General features: G+C 48.5%; 1 pseudogene across 1 annotated transcript in view; it reads right to left on the bottom strand.

Moving 5' to 3' along the window:
• Window positions 1–1,968: 1,968 nt before the first annotated feature.
• LOC149429324 (putative proline--tRNA ligase, mitochondrial) overlaps window positions 1,969–25,677 on the bottom strand; it is a 44,147-nt pseudogene continuing 20,438 nt past the window's right edge. The window contains exons 2-3 of the transcript XR_016310494.1: window positions 4,418–5,016; window positions 1,969–2,771 (exon numbers count right to left, since the gene is read on the bottom strand). The product of XR_016310494.1 is annotated as a putative proline--tRNA ligase, mitochondrial (transcript). The remainder of the gene's footprint in view (window positions 2,772–4,417; window positions 5,017–25,677) is intronic.

Genomic DNA, 25,677 nt, shown 5'->3' with positions numbered 1-25,677 from the left:
CAAAGGTGTGGCTACGGCTAACTCTGTGAATATCCTGGAGTGGCTCAGACTTGAACCCGATTGAACATCTCTAGAGAGAATTGAAAATGGCTGTGCACCGACGCTCCCCAACCAACCTGATGGAGCTTGAGAGGCACTGCAAAGAAGAATGGGAGAAATTGCCCAAAAATAGGTGTGCCAAGCTTGTAGCATCATACGCAAAACGACTTGAGGCTGTAATTGGTGCTAAACGTTCTTCAACAAAGTATTGAGCAAAGGCTGGGAATACTTATGTACATGTGGTTTTTTTCATTTTTTATTTTTAATAAATTGCAAAGATTTCAAAACAAACTTCTTTCACGTTGTCATTATTGGGTATTGGTTGTAGAATGTTGAGGAAAAAATGAATTTAATCCATTTTGGAAGAAGGCTGTAACATAACAAAATGTGTCAAAAGTTAAGCACTGTGAATAGTTTCTGGATGTAGTGTATGCTGGTTCTACATATATTGGTCATAAATCACTGGTCACACCGCTGCGATTTAAAATCACACGATTTGTGTGCAATTTCAGAAGACTTTATTGCTACTTGTGAAGATCAATGATTTCTTGCAATTGGCAGTGCAATTTCCATTATATTCTATGTATGTGAAATCGCAACAAAACTGCAGAAATAGTAATGCAAGAACTACTTTAGAAATCGCATTGCAGCAAATTGCAAACGTTAAGACGCTGACATTCACCAGATGCGATCTCAATTCCCATATCACACTGGTATGTCCGGGCACTAAGGTGAGCGTGCACACCTGATGGTGAAGGAGCACAGTGGTGTAGTATATTGAAGATTCATGGGTGTCATATTAATTGAAGGTCTACCTATCCTTTTTGAGAAGTGGGATTATCTTATACATTTGGATCCAACACATAGGGATGGGCTCACTGTCTTTGGATTTTTTTTTAACTATATGAGCTGTATATTTATCTTCTACTTATTCTAGTACACCTTTTGTTTTTACTTGCATGTGTGTTAGTAGGACAGCATGTTGGTATTTATATGTCTTTGATTTACGTATACATACATATGCTTTATATAGTAGGGTAGCACTGTGTTGATATACATACTTTTGCATACCTGGTATTAGTGATTATATTGTGTCACATTGTCATACTGTGCTAGTAGGGCAGCAAGTTGTTTATGTTTTATTTATGCCTTATAGATCCTGGTGGCACTGTGTTGATATATTTATTTTACATAATTTTATATCTTCTATCACATTTTTATTGGGGAAGGTATTAGCAATCCAGCATTGTTTTCATTCATTTTTGACATTTTTTTTTCGATGTGGGAATACATTTGGGTGTGTGCTCAGCTTAAATTGGCAATTCTTATCATTTAGATATTTTTTGAGATTAAATTCTTTTTTCTCAGGCTCACATCATTGCTTGTCCCAGCTTGATACTCTACACTAGTGGTCTCCAAACTGCAGCCCTTTGCTTGCTTTTATCTGTCCCTTGGGGCACTATTTCTCCCACTGATACCAACAATAGGGAATTATTCTTCCTACTAACATCAGTGATGGGGTATTATTCTTCCTACTGACATCAGTGATGGGGCACTATTTCTTCCATTGACACCAATGATGGCTCACTATTCTTCCCACTCATACCAATGATGGAGCACTATTCCTCTCACTGACACCAATGATGGAGCACTATTCCTCTCACTGACACCAATGATGGGGCACTATTCCTTCCCTTTATACCAACAATGGGGCATTATTTTTCTCACTAATGCCAATGATGGGGCATTATTTTTCTCACTAATGCCAATGATGGGGCATTATTTACTCCCATTAATGCAAGGGCACTTTCTACTTACAGTGGCCACAGTCCAGCCTCCTCAAAGTCTGACAGACAGTAAACTGGCCCTTTTTGTTTAGAAGCTCATGCTCTACACCATACAAATAAGACCATGTGAGCCACACACCCATTCTAGTCCCAAAAAAAAAACCTTTATTTAGACCACCTGGATTTCTTGCACAAAGCTTAGCACACCTTCCTTAGAGAGGAACTGGACCTCACCAGTTTTGTGATTATGTACTTCAAACTGCGGTGAACTGTCCAAAGCCTTTTTGCCCACTATAATTATATATGGATAGCCCATTATATGGGCTTCCCTTAACCTTTTTCCTATAGTCAAATGGTCCCGATTATCTAGAACTACCTCATCTCTCAAATGATGGACTGAACATAAAACGTCATAGAGCTTATCTGCTACTGGTAATGCTGCAATCTCTTTGCTTCCTTTTTTGGGGGAAATTAAACAGATCTGATATGGGGCAATTAGACCCGGCCAGTGAACATCCTCCTCAGTGGAAAGGACTTCTATAGATGCTGCCAAAAGTCTTGATATGCCAACGCCATAACATCCCATTTGTGCAATGGTGGGTTTGCTCTGTGAATCATAACAGACTGCATTAAACATAAGTGAGTATTTGGTTCCCAGGTAGAATGTGTGCCTAATCTCAATGCCTTTGCTCTCCACCAATTTTCCTGAACATACCGGACAGTCCTCCTCCTCGACTTTCAATGTCTCCACATTTGCTGCAAAGTCACAACTTCCACACAACATTAACCTGTCTTCGCCAATGCTGGCAGGTAGGTGGAATCAATGTGTATCTGCCTGTACTTTCACATACTGTAGGCCAAGAGTGTGGAAAATCTTGCAGTAAGCGTTGCACATGTTGTTGTACGTTTGGTAGGCAGCTTCTTCAGTCATGTCAAACGTATACAGTTGTGTTCAAAATAATAGCAGTCAGACATCACTAACCAGATCAATCACTGTTTTTGGTAGAAATGATACTTCTACATGGCAAATAATTTACTAGCAGGTGTAGTAGACTAATAGAAATCCAACAGACCCAACAGTCATGACATGGATGCTGCTGATTCTGTGTAATTGAATCACTAATTGAAAGGGGCATGTTCAAAATAATAGCAAAATAATAGCAGTGTGGAGTTCTATTAGTGAGGTCATTCATTCTTTGAAAAACAGGTGGCAATTATTGCCCTTATTTAAAGAAGGAAGGCAGCAAATGTTGTACATGCTGGTTACAGTGCATTTCTCTCTGAAATTCTGAGGAAAATGGGTCGTTCCAGACATTGTTCAGAAGAACAGCGTACTTTGATTAAAAATTGATTGGAGAGGGGAAAACATATAAAAGAAGTGCAGAAAATGATAGGCTGCCCAGCTAAAATGATCGCAAATGCTTTAAAATGGCAACCAAAACCTGAAAGACGTGGAAGAAAGCAAAAAACTACCATTCGAATGGATAGAAGAATAGCCAAAATGGCAAGGACTCAGCCAACAATCAGCTCCAGGAAGATCAAAGAAGGTGTAAAGTTACCTATGAGTACTGTTACAATTAGAAGACGCCTACGTGAAGCCAAGCTATCTGCAAGAAGCCCCCGCAAAATCCCACTGTTGAAAAAAAACACATGTGCTGAAGAGGTTACAATTTGCCAAAGAGCACATTGACTGGTCTAAAGAGATATGGCGCAACATTTTGTGGACTGTAAGTAAGATTGTTCTTTTTGGGTCTAGTGGCCGGAGACAGTTTGTCAGACGACCCCCAAACACTGAATTCAAGTCACAGTACACTGTGAAGACAGTGAAGCATGGTTGCGCAAGCATCATGATATGGGGATGTTTCTCATACTACGGTGTTGGGCCTATTTATCGCATACCAGGGATCATGGATCAGTTTGAATACATCAGAATACTTGAAGAGGTCATGCTGCCTTATGCTGAAGAGGAAATGCCCTTGAAATGGGTGTTCCAACAAGACAAGGACCCAAAACACACCAGTAAACGTGCAACATCTTGGTTCCAGACCAACAAGATTGACGTTATGGAGTGGCCAGCCCAATCCCCGGATCTTAAGCCATAGAAAACTTGTGGGGTGACATCAAAAATGCAGTTTCTGAGGCAAAACCAAGAAATAGAGAAGAACTGTGGAATGTAGTCCAATCATCCTGGGCTGGAATACCTGTTCACAGGTGCCAGAAGTTGGTTGACTCCATGCAACACAGATGTACAGCAGTTCTCAGAAACAGTGCCTACACAACTAAATATTCATTAAGTGATTCAAAGGAAAGCAAAATTTTCAAACATTTTTCAGTTTATATAGTGAATGTTTGAGTTTGTAAAAAAGAATACAAACACTGCTATTTTTTTGAACAGTCTAATATTCACTTTTCTTCCATTTTTTTAGAGGAACAACACAAATTTGATATATTTTTCTTCATGTTTTGATTTGGAATAGAATGTGTAGTGTTCCCAATGCATTTGTGTGTATGGAAATAAAAGCTATTAGAAGGATTTTGAGCTTTATTCACTTTTTTCAACACACTGCTATTATTTTGAACACAACTGTACATGTCCTTCATGTAAAACTCCCTGCCACGCAGCAAGCCAAAGCATGGCCTCTTCTCATCTCTAAATTTCCGAGTAATCTGGTAGAGCAGCAGAGGAAGCTGTTTTTGGCTAATGCCCCCTTCTGTGGCAACAAGTTGGGTAACAGACTCTTCATGTGTTGGCCCCAAGCAGTATTCCTGGTTGTGTCTGTCCATCAGACAGAACAGTTCCTTTGCAACTAAATCCCAGCGTCCACTTTGTCTCCAAAGCGCAGCAGAGCAAAGAGTGGTCATGTCCATCTTCTGTCCTCCAATCTCTTGCATGGCATGATCGACAAGGCAAATTAGCTTCTCCATGGCTCGTACTGTGTATGGCATGTAATGGAAACAGCCAGGGCTAGAGGGATGTATTAAGCCAGCTTTTGTCATGAGTCTTTGACTCCTGCTGGTGGGCTCATTGGATTTTTGCTGCAGTTCTGAAGAACTTTCTTTCCACAGATTTCCTGGATTATAAATCTTAGAGATTAAGTGGTGCCTTCTTTCACCCGCATTGTGGCAATAATATCTGCTGGCCACAAGGTGGGAAAATGATATTCTCAGCAGTCTCACCATTGTGGGTTCCCTGTGAAAGACAAGCATAACATTTAATTTTGCTATTTCTCAGCACAGTATACAATTCATGTTTTTGCAGCTACAAAGTTTACGCCTAAAATGTAAACTGAACTCCGAGAGCTAAACACCACAGTCCAAAAACATATACTGAACTTGCTTGCCTGCCGAAGGATGTGTAATTCTGCCCTATCTTTTGATCCAGGCATATATCAGAGCTAGTTCCTTAACTTCTGCTGCAGCAGCACTGCTTAAAGTGGTTTTAAACCTCAGAAATGAAACATGAACAAATCACATCCTTCTATAGTGTGTACTTGCCTCTGTCCAAAGCACTGAGTGTGATTCCTCTCTGTTGACTCGTTCCTCAGTTATTAGCAGTCACTTCTGACAGGTTTTCCCGACCCCAAGAGATACAAAAGTGATGGGGAGTAAAGCTTCGGCACACAGCCTGTGATTCATATCCTTAGCTCTGCATGTTTTCTGTGTGCTGTGTGAAGGGGGATGTGTCCCTTCCCTACAATCAGGATTCAGGGCTCTATTCACTGAGATCTGCAATGTGAGACTTCAGATCCCCACTGATAGCGCTGAGAAAAAAATTATTTAATCGGTGTGTTTTTAGAACAATCTACAGAAGAGAGGGCTGAAAATGAGCAAGTACAACTTGTGTAGGAGGATTGGTTTCATCTTGGTGTATCATCTGAGGTCAGTCACTTCATGGAAGGGTTTTCAACCGCTTTAATCATGAACATAATCCCTGCCTGCTGATTGGATAATGAAGGCACAGCAGCAGAATAATGAGCTCACCTCTGTGTTCCTCTATAACATGTTCCCAAAGATGAACTTATCCTTTAACCTTAACCACTTCCTGTCTGGCCTATTGCAAAATGGCGATTGGGTGGGACTTTTGTCGATCTGGGTTGACATCTTCCCGAAACATGTCATGCGGGCACGATCTGTTAACGTGTGACAGATCACTGTGCTGGGCCGCTGCTGTTACCATGTGATTGCTGTGACCAATCACAGCAGATCACACGACAATTGTAAACAATCAATGGCTTTGATTTTGCGTGGGCACGATAGCCCATTCATTTGAATGGACTCCCGTGCCCCGGGACATGCAGGGAAGAAGTCCCTGCACTTCTTCGGAAACCGCAGCTCACACAGGAATCTCAGTTCCCAATGTCGTCCCAATTTCTAGTGCGGGCAGCGTGCCATTAGAATTAATTGCACCCGTCCGCGGGTCTGCATTCTTCTGTGTGGGTGATGCAGCTCCATGGATTTTTGTGTGGATCCGCAGCGGCACCACCCGCACATATGTGAACCAAGCCTTAAGGAAGAGATACCAGCAGAGGTGTGTTGTATTGACCTTAGTAGTAGATGCCAAATGTTGTATTCCTACAAGCTCCAGTGATGGAAATACAACCAAGAAATATCACTAGTCCAATAAATCCTTTTTTGAATGTTAATAAATATAATACACAGAGTTAGTTTTAAAACCCAGAACAAATATTTGAACATTGCGTTTGCTGTTTATTTTATAGATCTCATTGGAAGAGAAAAGGAGCTGGTATTTCACAATGGCCTCTCTCTGTATGCGGTAAGTCACTTCCAAGTAAGACTACATTTTGGTATGGGTGGGTTGGTTCCATAGCAAATGTAGGATCTAGCTTGTAAAAAGATTCCAAGACATCGAGTAAGTGTACCTTGTGGAGTCATTTTGGAGGGCCTGGTATTCCATAGTTGGCACAACCAATATGCCAGGTCTTTGTGACTAGTATTTTGCAGGGGAGTATGGGGGCGGGGGGGAGGGGGGATATATGAATTTAGAGCTATAGGTAAATGTTTTCTTAGAGGGTACCTCAGGTTTTGGGCTCCCAGGTCAGAAAAACTACAAGAAGTTTTCAGTGCCTGATTTTGACTTTTAGGCCCGACTTCACACCTATGCATTTCAGGAAATTACATCAGCATGCAGTACTTTGTGTGATGTGTTGCAATGTCATTAATTTAGAATGGCACCCCAACACACATGTACAGTAGTCTCCAAGCTACTTACATGCCATGCATTGTAGTGCACTGCGTTAACATGCTGTAAAGTTCTTTCATTGCTATGCTTTGACGGCCCATTCTAAATAAAAATAGGATGCCTTAAAGAATATGTAAACCCAACATTTCATATTACTGATACGTGCCTGCTGTACCATGTACATGTGTGAAAAGGTATCCTGTTCTCTTTGTATTGCTTCCTTTGCATAAAATTCCTGGTGTTCCTGCCAGTCCCTCTGCTTTCCTATTAAAAACTGACTACACTAGGCATGAGAGCACAGCGTGGTCAGCTTTCTAGCTGTGCTGGGAACTGAGCTGCCTGCTCTCCTCCAATGATCAGACTTGTCCTGTACCCCCCCTCCCCTGCACAACCATTCACTGAGAAGATCAGTGTGATGCTGTTTCTCCTTTCCCACCTCTCTGTGCAGCTGAGAACAGACAGCATGTGATCACTTATAAAAAAGAGAAAGAAAGATATTTGTTTTTTTATATCTATACACAAATGTTTTGCCTTTCATTTCAATTGTAAATTGAGTTTACAAGGTGAGGGTTTACATATACTTTAACACTATGCATGTTAACATGACTAATACTACACAATGAAGCCAAAATAAACTTGTATTTTAAATCAGCTAAATACATGCCAGAGCATCAAAAAAGGTGTACAAAGTCTTACAAATATTTTCTTTAGATAACAGTCACAGCCTACGCAGAAAGGTCTGGTCCCTGGTAGCATGCTGTAGGGAAAAAAAACTCTTGCATGCTGCCTGAAAGCAGTGGGCAAAGCCCCTGCAAAGTCACAGCTAGCACTTTCCCATCAGCAGGGAGCATGAGCTTTGCTGATTTTAGAACTTTATTTCTGACTCAATAGGGGGAACGTTGGACATCCGCAGAGAGACCACTGCTTCTACACAGAGAGCAAAGGGCATGTTCTGTAATATGCTCACAGGGGAGATGCTCTTGTGCTCAGGCTGTAATTACCTTACAGAAAATAAAACCAAAGCAGGATGGGCTGTACACCATTTTCATTGATGCACCTGGAACATCATTTAGGTCATTTACACTGAAGGCTTATCTGGGCTTTAAAATGTATGCAGTAATGCACTGCAACAGAATGGACAAGTGTGAAGTCTCAATACCCGATTTACACACCCAGCCACTAGGCTGTACTGTAATCATTGCCATTTGCTGGAGGAGATTGGTGCAGTCACATAGTATTTAAAGGTTCTAGGACTCTGAAAGCAAAGTTCATATTAGTGCTTATTGATTATACTTCCTGATATAAACTCATTTTAATTTTAATTATTTTGCAGTATTTTTAATAGAGTATTTCCATTTTTAGGTTGGATGAAATCTTCTTGAAAAAACTAGAACCTGAACAAAGCCGACTGTTATTTTTTAACAAAGCATTGATGCTGCTCCGTGAAGCTGTGAAGTCCTCCCAAAGTCATTACAGAGGTAGTGGGAGCTTTGTCTGTCTCACAATGGACACAGTGTCTGTTATGACAGCGGCAGGTTTCTCTTTATATAGATCCTTTTGTTGTGTTACATTAGGCTATTTGAGGTCAGATTAATTCTTTCTTTCAGTATAACAAAACCAAACCTCCAACTGATAACAGAATTTACACAGACAAGGGCAGTCAGGGCTGGTGAGGTGGAGTGGTCAGGCAGGCTGAGCCCACAGCAGGGATTTCCTCAGGGCGTGGGGTCTAAGTCCCAGCCTGCTGTTCACCAGGGCCCCTGATGGTGGGGATGGACTTGGTGCAGACTGGAACCAGTGATCCGTGCGGGATGGATGGATCGTCGGGTGAAGTGAGCGTAGTCAGGCAGGCCAGGTCGGTATCGTGCGGGCAGCGAGGTACAAGGAGCAGGCGGAAGCGGAGTCAGGAATAGCCGAGGTCAGGACAGGCAGAGTTCATGCAGAATCAGGATTAAGCAGGATCAGGAAGGAAGCAGACAGGGTACAGAGGCTCATGGGAAACATACACCAAGGCCCTGAACACAGGCCTGGCCATTCCTTAAATACACCTGTGTAATCAGTTTCAGGTGCTGGCTCATTGTAGGAGTGAGCCTCTGGTTGCTGAGAGCACCCGCTGGCCAGCCCTGGTACTGCAGCCAACAAGGCAGGTGCATCCCACCACTATTGGTGAGTCCATTCCTGACAGATCTCTTGTTAAGCATGATGAATAGACTGGTTCCAGAAAAGGCGCTGAAGCGCCCACATTGGAGACCATCCTGGGATGGGAACAGTTTGGGTACATATATATACAGTAGCAATCACATTTGAGCCTCATTTAGGAGCGTGTCAAAAGGGAATTGTCTATTTTGGCTCACAGTAAACTTTTTTTTATCCAATTATCATATTTGAATGCAGGTTTTAATTTGATTTGTTCCTATAGAACAGGGGTCTCCAAGCTATAGCCCACAGGTTGGATGTGGCCCTTTGCCTGCCTTTATTTGGCCCTTGGAGCATTATTCATTCCACTGATATAAGGCACTATTCCTTCCACTGACACCAAAGATGGAGCACTATTCCTCTAACTGATACTAACAATTGGGTATTATGCCTCCCGCGGACACCAGAGATGGGGAATTAATACTCCCACTGCACATAATATAATTTTATATTCATTGTATATTGAATATTCATTTGTAAAGTTGATCCAGGGAATATCTGATTGCCTCTTAATGGATCAGGAAGGAATTTTTTTCCCCACTTGAGCAAATCGGACCATGCTTTATTGGGTTTTATGCCCTGCCTCTGGATCAACTGCAGGTATTGGATAGTGTATATAAAGGATTTCTATTTGTGTGTGTGTTGTGTTTTTTGTTTTCTGCTGGTTGAACATGATGTATCTTTGTTCAACCAGATTAACTATGTAACCAATGATGGGGCGCTATTCCTTCCACTGATACCAATGATACATAGTTTTTTTTTACTCCCACTGACCACCAAGCCTGTGCCATTATTTACTCCTACTGGCCACAGTCCACCCCCATAAAGTTTGAAGCACAGTAAACTGGCCCTTTGTTTTGAAAGTTTGGAGACCCCTGCAGCCAATGAAAATGTATGCAAAGTGCAACAGTGAACTTCACTTTTTTGGTCCCTCTTGGGGGGGGGGGGGGGGGTTGTAAAATGGTAAAATATGGGTAGTTGAGCCACAGTTTTACCACCTGACTGCCCACCTAAAGCCTACCATACAGCAGGAGCAGTGCCTGTCAACCTTAGGACAAGTTTGTTGTCCCTTGTGACAACAATACCCCTCTCCTCTATCTTATGGAAGACAGGGGGAAGTGTCTGTAGTCCTGTCTTAAAGTGACAACACTGCTGCATAGATACTGTAGAGTGATTGAATGTTGTCACCCTAGAACAGAAAGTTTATTGCTGGCAGGATCACAAGCTGAAAATAAAGGGAAAAGCCTTGAAAATACAAGCACAGCTAAGGATGTGGTGAAGTTCTTCCACAACCATTACAGAGTTAGTGTGAGCAGCTTTGTCTCTCTTACAATGGACACAGTGTCTGTTGTGACAGCAGAAGATTTCTGTTTGTATAGAACCTTTTGTTATGTTGTATATATATATATATATTTCTTTGAGGTCAGATGAATTCTTTCTTTCATACTTTCCATTCATACAGTATTATCTAGTTGATCTCTTCTCAAAGTGGTTCTGAAGTCTAAGCAGTTTGTAACCTTGAAATGATACTAAACACACAATATTGGATTTACATGATCCCTTCTCTTTAAGTATATGGATGATGACACTACACTTATTTTAATAAAAACACTGTGACCACAATTATACCCACTAATGCGAATCGCACTTCAGAAGGCAAAGCTTGTATGAATGAGCCCTTAGATCTTCAAAATTAACCTATGCTTGCCCGATGTAGCACAGGAGATAAACGTGAGAGAAATTTGTTCTTTTAACCATAATAATTATGTAAATATTGTATACTATACATTATCCAGCATGCAACCCATACATGGCCCAAAGAACTCTAGGTGTGTTGACACTACTGCAGATATCAGAGTTCTTTCTACACCCGCAACCAAAGTGGGCTGCTCTTTAACCCCTTGGCACCGGCGCCTCCTGACCCTTTAAGGGTTTCAGAAGTCGGGAGGCGGGGCGGGGTTTTAGGGTCATGTGACCGCCATGATTCGCAGTCACATGATCAGGAAAGGTCCCGATCGAAAGAGGAGAACGGGACCTTTCCGTGAGTAACAGACATGTGTGCTGGTAGAGCGCAGGGCGCACGCTCTCAGCACATATGTTTTTCTTAATTGCACGCAAATGCGCGGCCGCTTGGCGTCAAGGCCCAGATGTCGGGAGGCCGCACATTTGCATGCAGCCGGCGCCAAGAGGTTAAAAATGTGCAGGGCTCATAGTCCAAAAGCACCATATTATTTTCCTATTGCTGCATTTTCTTAAAATGGAGCAGGAACTTATTTCCTGCATGAAACGCAGGCACAGCAGCCAATTCAGTGCCCGTTCGCATATATGCGGATTGGATGCAGTTTGAACGGCATCTAATCCGCATGACATGTGGAAACACATTGCTTCCTATGGTGCCTGTTCACATATGTCCGGTGCACTGGTGGTGCAGATTCAGTGCAGTTTTAAAGAGTCCTGTACAATTTCTGAGCAGTGCAGTCTGGTACAGGTGTGGATTACAGGCTATTGACTTCTACGGGAACCGTTTCTAAACCGCATATGTGTGAACAGCTAATCCTGTCCTGAACCTGACGTGAACAATTACTGTATCAATTAGCTGTGAAACCTGAGCTTCAATCCGCACCACATGTGTGAATCAGCTCTCAAATTAATGGGCTACCGTGCTTGTGCAAATGGGGCTTGAAGAGCTGCAATAATGTGAACCTAGCCTTAGGATGGATCACTGTCAAAAAATGGCTTGTTGTTGTATTAAGTCGACAAAAACATTCATACTTGTGCAGAGATGTTTGTGAGCTGCTGCAGCCATGCCTGGAACCTGCTGCTTATTAGTTTTACAATGTGTAGGTCAGTGACACTATGAAGGTACAATGAGTTGTCATATGTTTTTTACACATAGTTCTAATTCTTGTTTAGCTTTGTCCTGGTGCTACATTGGGATGATGCTGGAAAAACAACAAACATTCTCCATCACGCCGATGGGACTGCTTTAGCAAGGTTTGATGAATATGGTTTTCTAAATTTTATGTATTTATATTCAAATTCCAATTTTTTTTGTTCCTTTATCTTGGTTTGGTTTGCAAAGAGAAGGACAAGAGATTTTCAACACTCAACAAAATCTAAAAGTGGAATTCCAGGCTATAGCCTAAACCTCTGAACCTGTAAAATGAGCCCTTCACCATTAACTGCCAAACACCCCTCTCCAACGCTTACCACCAAGTATCAGTCCATCCAAAATGATTTCAGCTTTTCATAGACACTAGACAGCTGAACCACCTGAGAGCTTCTTAAGCTGGGTACACACTGAGAGAAAATCAGATGAAAAATTACGAGGAACGATCATTCGATTATCTTATAGCCCAAAAGGCTTCATCTATAAGTAAAATATCTTTTTTGGGCAGCACAGTGGCTAACTTCCACCTGGCAGTACTAGGGTCATCGGTTCGAATCCCAACCATGGCACCACCTGTCAGGAGTTTGCATGTTCTCCCTGTGCCTGCGTGGGTTTCCTCCGGCTACTGCGGTTTCCTCCCACCCTCCTAAGACATGCTGGCAGGTTAATTGGATCCTGTTTAAATTGGCCCTAGTATGTATACGTATGAATGTAAGTTAGGGACCTTAGATTGTACACTCCTTGAGGGTTTGGGACTGATGTGAATGTACAATATATGTATGTAAAGTGCTGTGTAAATTGAAGGTGCTATATAAGTATATGAAATTTATAAATAGCGTACACACAACTTTCTACATCTGATTCAGACTTTCCAAGCAAAAATTTCCAAATGGACAAACTCCAAATTTTTTTTCTTACAGAACTAATGATTTTTGTTTCATGCGTTCTGTTTTCATATCAGAAAAATGGGATATGAAAGACTGCACATGATCATAAATAAACAACAAAAAAAAGCCTTTGACGTTTGAGAATTTTCATACAATTAAAACCAATCCTTAGTTTTGACTTGCTGTGAAACATCGAGGAAAACCAGAAGATCATTTGTCCAGTTTTCTTATAGTGCATACTGGGCTTTAGGCAGGCCATACATGATCATTTTTTTTTCCGTTCAACCAGCTCGTTGAGCGAAAAATAAAAAAAATGATCTGATTCCCCAGTCCACACATTCGAAAAGGATGGGGGAGTCACACCCACTGAGCTATTGTACAGGTGAAACTCAAAAAATTAGAATATAGAATAAAAATATAAATAGAATAGAATATCGTGCAAAAGTTCATTTATTTCAGTAATGCAAACTAATATTTGAGACTCATTACATGCAAAGCAAGATAGGTCAAGCCGTGATTTGTCATAATTGTGATGATTATGGCTTACAGCTCATGAAAACCCCAAATCCACAATCTCCAAAAATTAGAATATTGTGAAAAGGTGCAATATTCTCGGCTCAAAGTGTCCCACTCTAATCCGCTAATTAAGCCATAACACCTGCAAAGGGTTAGTGAGCCTTTAAATGGTCTCTCAGTCTGGTTCAGTAGGATTCACAATCATGGGAAAGACTGCTGACCTGACAGTTGTGCAGAAAACCATCATTGACACCCTCCATAAGGAAGGAAAACCTCAAAAGGTAATTGAAAAAGAAGTTGGATGTTCCCAAAGTGCTGTATCAAAGCACATTAATAGAAAGTTATGTGGAAGGGAAAAGTGTGGAAGAAAAAGGTGCACAAGCAGCAGGGATGACCGCAGCCTGGAGAGGATTGTCAGGAAAAGGCCATTCAAAAGTGTTGGGGACTTTCACCAGGAGTGGACTGAGGCTGGAGTCAGTGCATCAAGAGCCACCACACACAGACGGATCCTGGACATGGGCTTCAAATGTTGTATTCCTGTTGTCAAGCCGCTCCTGAACAACAAACATCAGAAGCGTCTTACCTGGGCTAAAGAAAAACAGACCTGGTCTGTTGCTCAGTGTGATTTGGGGAGCCATGTCATCTGCTGGTGTTGGTCCACTGTGCTTCATTAAGTCCAGGGTTAACGCAGCCGTCTACCAGGAGATTTTGGAGCACTTCATGCTTCCTTCCGCAGACGAGCTTTATGGGGATGCTGACTTCATTTTCCAGCAGGACTTGGCACCTGCTCATGTCAGGATCGCAAGATCGCCACCACCAACATGCGACAATCTCACGATCGCGACGTCCAATATGTCACTGTCGCAGCGTCAGACCCCAGACCTTCTCACCAAACTGGTGACCGAAGGACTAGCCAATCTACAACCGCGATGTGACGTGCGTAACAATGCCACGCCCAGCTGCACCTTGCACAACGATTTTCCAGCTAATGGATACAGATTGATGTACCGACAGCCTGAGCGATTGTTACTGGGTCGGGTTAATTATGCAACTAACCCGCCACACTGCCACCACCTCCTTCTTGTACAGAGAAAGAAGAAACTCGCGTTATCAGTTATAACACTATATTGATTGAAATAATCGTCTGTATAAAGCGGTCCGCAGGCCGGTTATAGAGGTTTAAACAAACAGTAGCGTCTCTTCAAAGGAAGGGATTCGTAAATTGCAATTAAGAGCTGAAGAAACAGTTCAACACTTTCAGAAAGAAAGATTTATTACTAAAAGAGTCACACAGGTGCAATAAAATTATTTACAGAGAAGATGTAACTAAGATATATATACCCACATGGGTGCCAATACCAGAACCCTAAGACCAAAAGAAGGGTCCCGATGCCTGCACCCTCAGACCCCTAGAAGAGTCTCACTGCCAGAACCCTCAGACCCCTAGAAGGGTTCCGATGCCTGCACCCTCAGACCCCTAGAAGGGTCCCGATGCCTGCACCCTCAGACCTAAAGAAGGGTCCCGATGCCTGCACCCTCAGACCCCTAGAAGAGTCCAGATGCCTGTACCCCAAGACCCCTAGAAGGGTCCCGATGCCTGCACCTTCAGTCCCCTGGAAGGGTACCGATGACTACACCCTCAGACCCCTGGAAGGGTCCCGATGCCTGCACCCTCAGACCCCTAGAATGGTCCCAATGCCTGAACCCTCAGAACCCACGTGGGTCCCAATGCCTGCACCCTCAGAACCAACGTGGGTCCAGATGCCTACCCCCCAGACCCCTTGAAAGGTCCCCATGACTGCACCCTCAAACCACTAGAAGGGACCCTAAGCCTGCACCCTAAGATCTCACGTGGATCCCGATACCTGCACCCTCAGACCCCTAGAAGGGTCCTGATGCCTGCACCCTCAGACCCAAAGAAGGGTCCCGTTTCCTGCAGCCTCAGACCCAAAGAAGGGTCCTGATTCCTGCACCCCCAGATCCAAATAAGGGTCCCGATGCCTACACCTCCAAACCCCACGTGGATCCTGATGCCTGCACCCTCGGACCCCTAGAAGGGTCCTGATGCCTGCACCCTCAGACCCCTAGAAGGGTCCCGATGCCTGCATCCTCAGAACACACGTGGGTCCCGATGCTTGCACCCTCAGACCCAAAGAAGGGTCTCGATGCCTGCACCCTCAGACCAAAAGAAGGGTCCCGATTCCTGCACCCTCAGACCCCTAGCAGGGTCTCTATGCCTACACCCCAAGACTTCACGTGGATCTCGATGCCTGCACCCTCAGACCCCTAGAAAGGTCCCGATACCTGCACACTCAGACCAACAAAAGGGTCTTGATGCCTGCACCCTCAGACCCAAAGAAGGGTCCTGATGGCTGCACCCTAAGACCCAAAGAAAAGTTCCGATGCCTACACCCTCAGACCGCTGGAAAGGTCCCGATCCCTGCACCCTCAGACCCAATAAAGGGTCCCAATGCCTGCACCCTGAGACCCAAAGAAAGGTACCGATGTTTGCACCCTCAGACCCAAAGAAAGGTCCCAATACCTGCAGCCTAAGACACAAAGAAGGGTCCCAATTCCTGCGCCCTCAGACCCCTAGCATGGTTCCGATGCCTACACCCCCAGACCCCATGTGGATCTCTATGGCTGCACCCTCAGACCCCACGTGGGTTCCAATGCCTTCACCCTCAGACCCCATGTGGGTCCCGATGCCTGCACCCTCAGACTCCTCTTGGGCCCTGATGCCTACACCCTCAGACCCCTAGTAGGGTCCCGATTCCTTTCACCCCCAGACCCTAAGAAGGATCCCGAGGCCTGCACCCTCAGATCCCAAAAAGGGTCCTGATGCCTGCACCCACAGACCCCACATGGGTCCTGATGTCTGCACCCTCAGACCCAAAGAAGGGTCCTGATGCCAGCATCTCAGACCCCACATGGGTCCAGATGCCTGCACCATAAGACCCAAAGAAGGATCCCGATATATGCACCCTAAGAACCAAAGAAGGGACCTGATGCCTGCATAATCAGACCCAAAGAAGGGTCCCGATGCCTGCATCCTCAGACTTAATGTGGGTCCCGATGCCTGATCCCCCAGAACCCTAGAAGAGTCTCGATGCCTGCACCCTTAGACTCCTCATGGGTCCCGATGCCTCAACCTCAGACCCCTAGAAGGGTCCCAATACCTGCACCCTCAGACCTCTAGCAGGGTCCCAATTCCTACACCCCCAGACACCATGTGGGTACCGATGCCTGCACCCTCAGACGCCTAGAAGGGTCCCAATGCCTGCACCCTCAGACCCCTAGCAGGGACCTAATGCCTAAATCACCAGACCCAACGTGGGTACCGATGCCTGCACCCTCAGACCCCTAGAAAGGTCCCAATGCCTGCACCCTCAGACCCCGAGAAGGGACCTGAAGCCTGCACCCTCAGACCCCAAATGTGTCCCAATGCCTGCATCCTCAAACCACTAGAAGGGTCCCGATGCCTGCACCCTAAGACCCAAAGAAGGGTCTGGATGCCTGCACTCTCAGAACCTAAGAAGGGTCCCGATGCCTGCACCCTAAGACCCAAGGAAGGGTACCGATGCTTGCATCCTCAGACTCCTAGAGGGGTCCCAATCCCTGCACCTTCAGACCCCATGTGGGTCATAATGCGTGCACCCACAGACCCCTAGAAGGGTCCTGATGCCTGCACCCCCAGAACTCAAAAATGGTCCCTATACATGCACCCTAAGACCACTAAAAGGGTACCGATGCCTGCACCCTCAGACTCCTCGTAGGTCCTAATGCATGCACCCTCGGACCCCTAGAAGGGTCCCGATGCTTGCACCTTCAGAACCCTAGAAGGGTCCCGCTGCCAGAACCCTCAGAACACACGTGGGTCCTGATGCCTGCACCCTCAGACCCCTGGAAAGGTCCCGATGCCTGCACCCTCAGACCCAAAGAAGGTTCCCGATGCCTGTACCCTAAGACACAAAGAAGTATCCAGATGCCTGCACCCTCAGACCCAAAGTAGGGTCCCGATGCCTGCACCCTCAGGCCCAAAGAATGGTCCCGATGCCTGCACCCTCCGACCCAAAGAAGGGTTCTGATGCCTGCACTCTCAGACCCAAAGAAGGGTCCCAATCCCTGCACCCTAAGACACAAAGAAGGGTCCCGATTCCTGCACCCTAAGACCCCTAGAAGGGTCCCGATGACTACACCCCCAGACCCCACGTGGAGCTCGATGCCTGCACCCTAAGACCCCTAGGAGAGTCCCCATGCCTGCACCCTCAGACCCCACATGGGTCCCAATGCCTGCACCCTCAGTGCCCACGTGGGTCCTGATGCCTTCCCCCCGTCAGAACCCTAGAAGGGTCTCGATGCCTGCACCTTCAGACACCTAGAAGGGTCCCGATGCCTGCACCCTCAGACACCTAGAAGGGTCCCGATGCCTGCACCCTCAGACCCAAAGAAGGTTCCCGATGCCTGCACCCTCAGACCCAAAGAAGGGTCTCGATGCCTGCACCCTCAGACCCAAAGAAGGTTCTCGATGCCTGCACCCTCAGACCCAAAGAAGGGTACCGATGCCTGCACCCTCAGAACCAAAGTAGGGTCCCAATACCTGCAGCCTCAGACCAAAAGAAGGGACCCGATTCCTGCACCCTCAGACCTGTAGCAGGGTCCCGATGCCTACACCCCCAGACTCCATGTGGATCTCGATGCCTGCACCCTCAGACCCCTACAAGGGTCCCAATGCCTGCACAGTCAGACCACTAGAAGTGTACAGATGCCTGCACCCTCAGACCCAAAGAAGGGTCCCGATGCCTGCACCCTCAGACGCAAAGATGGGTCCCAATGCCTGCACCCTCAGAGCCAAACAAGGGTCAAAATACCTGCACCATAAAAACCAAAGAAGGGTCTTGATGCCTGCACCCTCAGACCCCAAGAAGGATCCCGAAGCCTGCACCCTAAGACCCAAAGAAGGGTCCCGATGCCAGCATCCTCAGACCCAACATGGGTCCAGATGCCTGCACCAAAAGACCCAAAGAAGGGTCCCGATATATGCACCCTAAGAACCAAAGAAGGGACCTGATGCCTGCATAATCAAACCCAAAGAAGGGTCCCGATGCCTGCATCCTCAGACCCAAAGTGGGTCCCGATGCCTTCACCCCCAGAACCCTAGAAGAGTCCCGATGCCTGCACCCTTAGACTCCTCATGGGTCCCGATGATTAAACCTCAGACCCCTAGAAGGGTCCCAATGCCTGCACCCTAAGACCTCTAGCAGGGTCCAAATTTCTACACCCTCAGACCCCACGTGGGTACCGATGCCTGCACCCTTAGACCCCTAGAAGGGTCCCAATGCCTGCACCCTCAGACCCCTAGCAGGGTCCTAATGCCTACATCCCCAGACCCAACATGGGTACCGATGCCTGCACCCTCAGACCCCTAGAAAGGTCCCAATGCCTGCACCCTCAGACCCCTAGAAGGGTCCCAATGCCTGCACCCTCAGACCCCTAAAAGGGACCTGAAGCCTGCACCCTCAGACCCCACGTGTGTCCCGATGCCTGCACCCTCAGAACACTTAAAGGGTCCCGATGCCTGCACCCTCAGACCCAAAGAAAGGTCCCGATGCCTGCTCTCTCAGAACCAAAGAAGGGTCCCGATGCCTGCACCCTAAGACCCAAGGAAGGGTACCGATGCTTGCATCCTCAGACTCCTAGAAGGGTCCCGATGCCTGCACCCTCAGACCCAAAGAAGGGTCCCGATGCCTGCACCCTCAGACCCAAAGAAGGGTCCCGATGCCTGCACCCTCAGACCCAAAGAAGGGTCCCGATGCCTGCACCCTCAGACCCAAAGAAGGGTCCCGATGCCTGCACCCTCAGACCCAAAGAAGGGTCCCGATGCCTGCACCCTCAGACCCAAAGAAGGGACCCGATGCCTGTACCCTCAGACCCAAAGAAGGGTCCCAATCCCTGCACCCTAAGACACAAAGAAGGGTACTGATGACTGCACCCTCAGACCCAAAGAAGGGTCCAAATACCTGCAGCCTCAGACCCAAGGAAGGGTCCCGATTCCTGCACCCTAAGACCCGTAGCAGGGTCCCGATGACTACACCCCCAGACCCCACGTGGAGCTCGCTGCCTGCACCCTAAGACCCCACATGGTTCACAATGCCTGCACCCTAAGACCCAAAGAAGGGTACCGATGCTTGCACCCTCAGACTCAAAGAAGGGTCCTAATACCTGTAGCCTCTGACCCAAAGAAGGGTCCCAATTCCTGCACCCTCAGACCCCTAGCTTGGTCCCGATGCCTACACCCTCAGACCCCACGTTGATCTCTATGGCTGCACACTCTGACCCTACGTGGGTCCCAATGCCTTCACCCTCAGACCCCACGTGGGTCTCGAAGCCTGCACCCCCAGAACCCTAGAAGGGTCTCGAAGCCTGCACTCCCAGAGCCCTAGAAGGGTCTTGAAGCCTGCACCCTCAGACCACTAGAAGGGTCCCGACGCCTGCACCCTCAGACTCCACGTGGGTTCCGATGCCTGCACCCTCAGACCCCTAGAAGAGTCCCAAAGCCTGCACCCTCAGACGGTACGTGGATCCCGATGCCTGAACCCTTAGACCCCTAAAAGGTTTCTGATGCCTGCACCCTCAGACCCCTAGAAGGGTCCCGATGCCTGCACCCTCAGACCCCAAAAAGGGTCCTGATGCCTGCACCATAAGACCCCACATGGGTCCTGATGCCTGCACCATAAGACCCAAAGAAGGGTCCCGATGCCTGCACCATAAGACCCAAAGAAGGGTCCCGATGCCTGCACCCTCAGACTCCTAGAAGGGTCCTGATGCCTGCACCCTAAGACCCCACATGGGTCTCGATGTCTGCACACCCAGAACCCTAGAAAGGTCTCGAAGCCTGCACCATCAGACCACTAGAAGGGTACCAATGCCTGCACCATCAGACCACTAGAAGGGTACCAATGCCTGCACCATCAGACCCCTAGAAGGGTACCGATGCCTGCACCATCAGACCCCTAGAAGGGTCCTGATGCCTGCACCATCAGACCCCAAATGGGTCCTGATGCCTGCACCATAAGACCCAAAGAAGGGACCCGATATATGCACCCTAAGAACAAAAGAAGTTTCCCGATGCCTGCATCCTCAGACCCAAAGAAGGGTCCCAATACCTGCACCCTCCGACCCAAAAAAGGGTACCGATGCCTGCACCCTCAGACCTAATGTTGGTCCTGATGCCTGCAACCCCAGAACCCTAGAAAAGTCCTGATGCAAGAACCCTCAGATCCCTAGAAGGGTCCCGATGCCTGCACCCTCAGACCCCAGGTGCGTCCCGATGCCTGCACCCTCAGACCTCTGAAAAGGTCCCAAATCCTCACCCTCAGACCCAAAGAAGATTCCCAATGCCTGCACCCTCAGTCCCAAAGAAGGGTCCCGATGCCTGCACCCTCAGACCCAAAGAAGGGTCCCGATGCCTGCACCCTCAGACCCAAAGAAGGGTCCCGATGCCTGCACCCTCAGACCCAAAGAAGGGTCCCGATGCCTGCACCCTCAGACCCAAAGAAGGGTCCCGATGCCTGCACCCTCAGACCCAAAGAAGGGTCCCGATGCCTGCACCCTCAGACCCAAAGAAGGGTCCCGATGCCTGCACTCAGAATCCAAAGAAGGGTCCCGATGCCTGCACCCTAAGACTCAAATAAGGGTCCCGATGCCTGCACCCTCAAACCCTAAGAAGGGTACCGATGCCTGTACCCTAAGACCCAAAGAAAGGTTCCAATGCCTACACCCTAAGACCTCTGGAAAGGTCCCGATGCCTGCACCCTCAGACCCAAAGAAGGTTCCCGATGCCTACACCCTCAGACCTCACATGGGTCCCGATGCCTGCACCCTCAGACCTAAAGAAGGGTCCCACTGCCAGAACCCTAAGACCCCTAGAAGGGTCCCGATGCCTGCACCCTCAGACCCCTAGAAGGGTCCAGATGCCTGCACCCCAAGACCCCAGGTGCGTCCCGATGCCTGCACCCTCAGACCTCTGAAAAGGTCCCAAATCCTCACCCTCAGACCCAAAGAAGATTCCCAATGCCTGCACCCTCAGTCCCAAAGAAGGGTCCCGATGCCTGCACCCTCAGACCCAAAGAAGGGTCCCGATGCCTGCACCCTCAGACCCAAAGAAGGGTCCCGATGCCTGCACCCTCAGACCCAAAGAAGGGTCCCGATGCCTGCACCCTCAGACCCAAAGAAGGGTCCCGATGCCTGCAAACTCAGACCCAAAGAAGGGTCCCGATGCCTGCACCCTCAGACCCAAAGAAGGGTCCCGATGCCTGCACCCTCAGACCCAAAGAAGGGTCCCGATGCCTGCACCCTCAGACCCAAAGAAGGGTCCCGATGCCTGCACCCTCAGACCCAAAGAAGGGTCCCGATGCCTGCACCCTCAGACCCAAAGAAGGGTCCCGATGCCTGCACTCAGAATCCAAAGAAGGGTCCCGATGCCTGCACCCTAAGACTCAAATAAGGGTCCCGATGCCTGCACCCTCAAACCATAAGAAGGGTACCGATGCCTGTACCCTAAGACCCAAAGAAAGGTTCCAATGCCTACACCCTAAGACCTCTGGAAAGGTCCCGATGCCTGCACCCTCAGACCCAAAGAAGGTTCCCGATGCCTACACCCTCAGACCTCACATGGGTCCCGATGCCTGCACCCTCAGACCTAAAGAAGGGTCCCACTGCCAGAACCCTAAGACCCCTAGAAGGGTCCCGATGCCTGCACCCTCAGACCCCTAGAAGGGTCCAGATGCCTGCACCCCAAGACCTCTAGAAGGGTCCAGATGCCTGCCCCCCAAGACCCCTAGAAGGGTCCCACTGCCAGAACCCTCAGACCCCTAGAAGGGTCCAGATGCCTGCACCCTCAGACCCCTAGAAGGGTCCCGATGCCTGCACCCTCAGACCCAAAGAAGGGTCCCGATGCCTGCACCATCAGACGCAAAGATGGGTCCCAATACCTGCACCCTCAGACCCAAATGAGGGTCAAAATACCTGCACCCTAAGAACCAAAGAAGGGTCTTGATGCCTGCACCCTCAGACCCCAAGAAGGATCCCGAAGCCTGCACCCTCAGATCCCAAAAAGGGTCTTGATGCCTCCACCCTCAGACCCAAAGAAGGGTCCCGATGCCAGCATTCTCAGACCCCACATGGGTCAAGATGCCTGCACCATAAGACCCAAAGAAGGGTCCCGATATATGTACCCTAAGAACCAAAAAAGGGACCTGATGCCTGCATAATCAGTCCCAAAGAAGGGTCCCAATGCCTGCATCCTCAGACCCAATGTGCATCCCGATGCCTTCACCCCCAGAACCCTAGAAGAGTCCCGATGCCTGCACCCTTAGACTCATCATGGGTCCCGATGCTTCAACCTCAGACCCCTAGAAGGGTCCCAATGCCTGCACCCTAAGACCTCTAGCAGGATCCCAATTCCTACACCCCCAAACCCCACGTGGGTACCGATGCCTGCACCCACAGACCCCTAGCAGGGTCCTAATGCCTACATCCCAAGACCCAACGTGGGTACCGATGCCTGCACCCTCAGACCCCTAGAAGGGTACCAATGCCTGCACCCTCAGACCCCTAGAAGGAACCTGAAGCCTGCACCCTCAGACTCCACGTGTGTCCCGATGCCTGCATCCTCAGACCACTAGAAGGGTCTCGATGCCTGCACCCTCAGACCCAAAGAAAGGTCCCGATGCCTGCACCCTCAGACCCAAAGAAGGGTCTGGATGCCTGCACTCTCAGAGCCAAAGAAGGGTCCCGATGCCTGCACCCTAAGACCCAAGGAAGGGTACCGATGCTTGCATCCTCAGACTCCTAGAAGGAACCCAATGCCTGCACCCACAGACTCATAGAAGGGTCACAATGCCTGCACCTTCAGACGCCATGTGGGTCATAATGCGTGCACCCACAGACCCCTAGAAGGGTCCTGATGCCTGCACCCCCAGAACTTAAAAATGGTCCCTATACATGCACCCTAAGACCACTAAAAGGGTACCGATGCCTGCACCCTATGACTCTTCGTGGGTCCTAATGCATGCACCCTCGGACCCCTAGAAGGGTCCCGATGACTGCACCCTCAGACCCCTAGAAGGGTTCCAATGCCTGCACCCTCAGACCCCTAGAAGGGTCCCGCTGCCAGAATCCTCAGACCACACGTGGGTCCCGATGCCTGCACCCTCAGACCCCTGGAAAGGTCCCGATGCCTGCACCCTAAGACCCAAAGAAGGGTAACGATGCTTGCACCCTCAGACCCAAAGAAGGGTCCTAATACCTGCAGGCTCAGACCCCACGTGGGTCCTGATGCCTGCACCCTTAGACCCAAAGAAGGGTCCCGATGCCTGCATCCTAAAACCCAAAGAAGGGAACCGATGCCTGCACCCTCAGAACCAAAGAAGGGTCCCGATCCTGCACCCTCAGACCCCAAGCAGGGTCCCAATGCCTACTCCCCCATACTCCATGTGGATATCGATGCCTGCACCCTCAGACCCCTAGAAGGGTCCCAATGCCTGCACAGCAAGACCACTAGAAGGGTCCAGATGCCTGCACCCTCAGACCCAAAGAAAGGTCCCGATGCCTGCACCCTCAAACCCAAAGAAGGGTCCCGATGCCTGCACCCTCAGACGCAAAGATGGGTCCCAATGCCTGCACCCTAAGACCCAAATGAGGTCAAAATACCTGCACCCTAAGAACCAAAGAAGGGTCTTGATGCCTGCACCCTCAGACCCCAAGAAGGATCCCGAAGCCTGCACCCTCAGATCCCAAAAATGGTCCTGATGCCTGCACCCTTAGACCCCACATGTGTCCTGATGCCTGCACCCTCACACCCAAAGAAGGGTCCCGATGCCAGCATCCTCAGACCCCACATGGGTCCAGATGCCTGCACCATAAGACCCAAAGAAGGGTCCCGATATATGCACCCTAAGAACCAAAGAAGGGACCTGATGCCTGAATAATCAGACCCAAAGAAGGGGCCCGATGCCTGCACCCCCAGAACCCTAGAAGAGTCCAGATGCCTGCACCCTTAGAATCCTCATGGGTACCGATACCTGCACCCTCAGAACCCTAGAAGGGTCCCAATGCCTGCACCCTAAGACCCCTAGCAGGGTCCTAATGCCTAGATCCCCAGACCCAACGTGGGAACCGATGCGTGCACCCTCAGACCCCTAGAAAGGTCCAAATGCCTGCACCCTCAGACCCCTAGAAGGATCCCGATGCCTGCACCCTCAGACCCCTAGAAAGGACCTATAGCCTGCGCCCTCAGACCCACATGTGTCCCGATGCCTGCACCCTCAGACCCAAAGAAGGGTCTGGATGCCTGCACTCTCAGAACCAAAGAAGGGTCCCGATGCCTGCACCCTCAGACCCCACATGGGTTCTGATGCCTGAACCCTCAGACCCCACATGGGTCCAGATGCCTGCACCATAAGACCCAAAGAAGGGACCCGATATATGCACCCTAAGAACCAAAGAAGGGTCCAGATGCCTGCATCCTCAGACCCAAAGAAGGGTCCCAATACCTGCACCCTCAGACCCAAAAAAGGGTCCTGATGCCTGCACCCTCAGACCCAAAGATGGGTCCCGATGCCTGCACCCTCAGACCTAATGTGGGTTCCGATGCCTGAAGCCCCAGAACCCAAGAAAAGTCCCGATGCAATCACTCTCAGACCCCTAGAAGGGTCCTGATGCCTGCACCCTCAGACCCCACGTGGGTCCCGATGCCTGCACCCTAAAACCCCTGGAAAGGTCCCAAATCCTCACACTCAGACCCAAAGAAGGTTCCAAATGCCTGCACCCTCAGACCCAAAGAAGGATCCAGATGCCTGCACCCTCAGACCCAAAGAAGGATCCAGATGCCTGAACCCTCAGACCCAAAGAAGGGTCCAATGCCTGCACTCTGAACCCAAAGAAGGGTCCCGATGGCTGCACCCTAAGACCCAAAGAAGGGTACCGATGGCTGCACCCTAAGACCCAAAGAAAGGTTCCGATGCCTACACCCTCAGACCGCTGGAAAGGTCCCGATCCCTGCACCCTCAGACCCAATAAAGGGTCCCAATGCCTGCACCCTAAGACCCAAAGAAGGGTACCGATGCTTGCATCCTCAGACCCAAAGAAGGGTCCCAATAC

The sequence above is a fragment of the Staurois parvus genome, unplaced genomic scaffold, assembly GCF_062004578.1.
Source record: "Staurois parvus isolate SC_StPar_1 unplaced genomic scaffold, SC_StPar_1.0 ptg002753l, whole genome shotgun sequence".
NCBI lineage: Eukaryota > Metazoa > Chordata > Amphibia > Anura > Ranidae > Staurois > Staurois parvus.
Note: the sequence above shows the minus strand (reverse complement) of the source record. Positions and strands in the feature narration are given on the sequence as shown.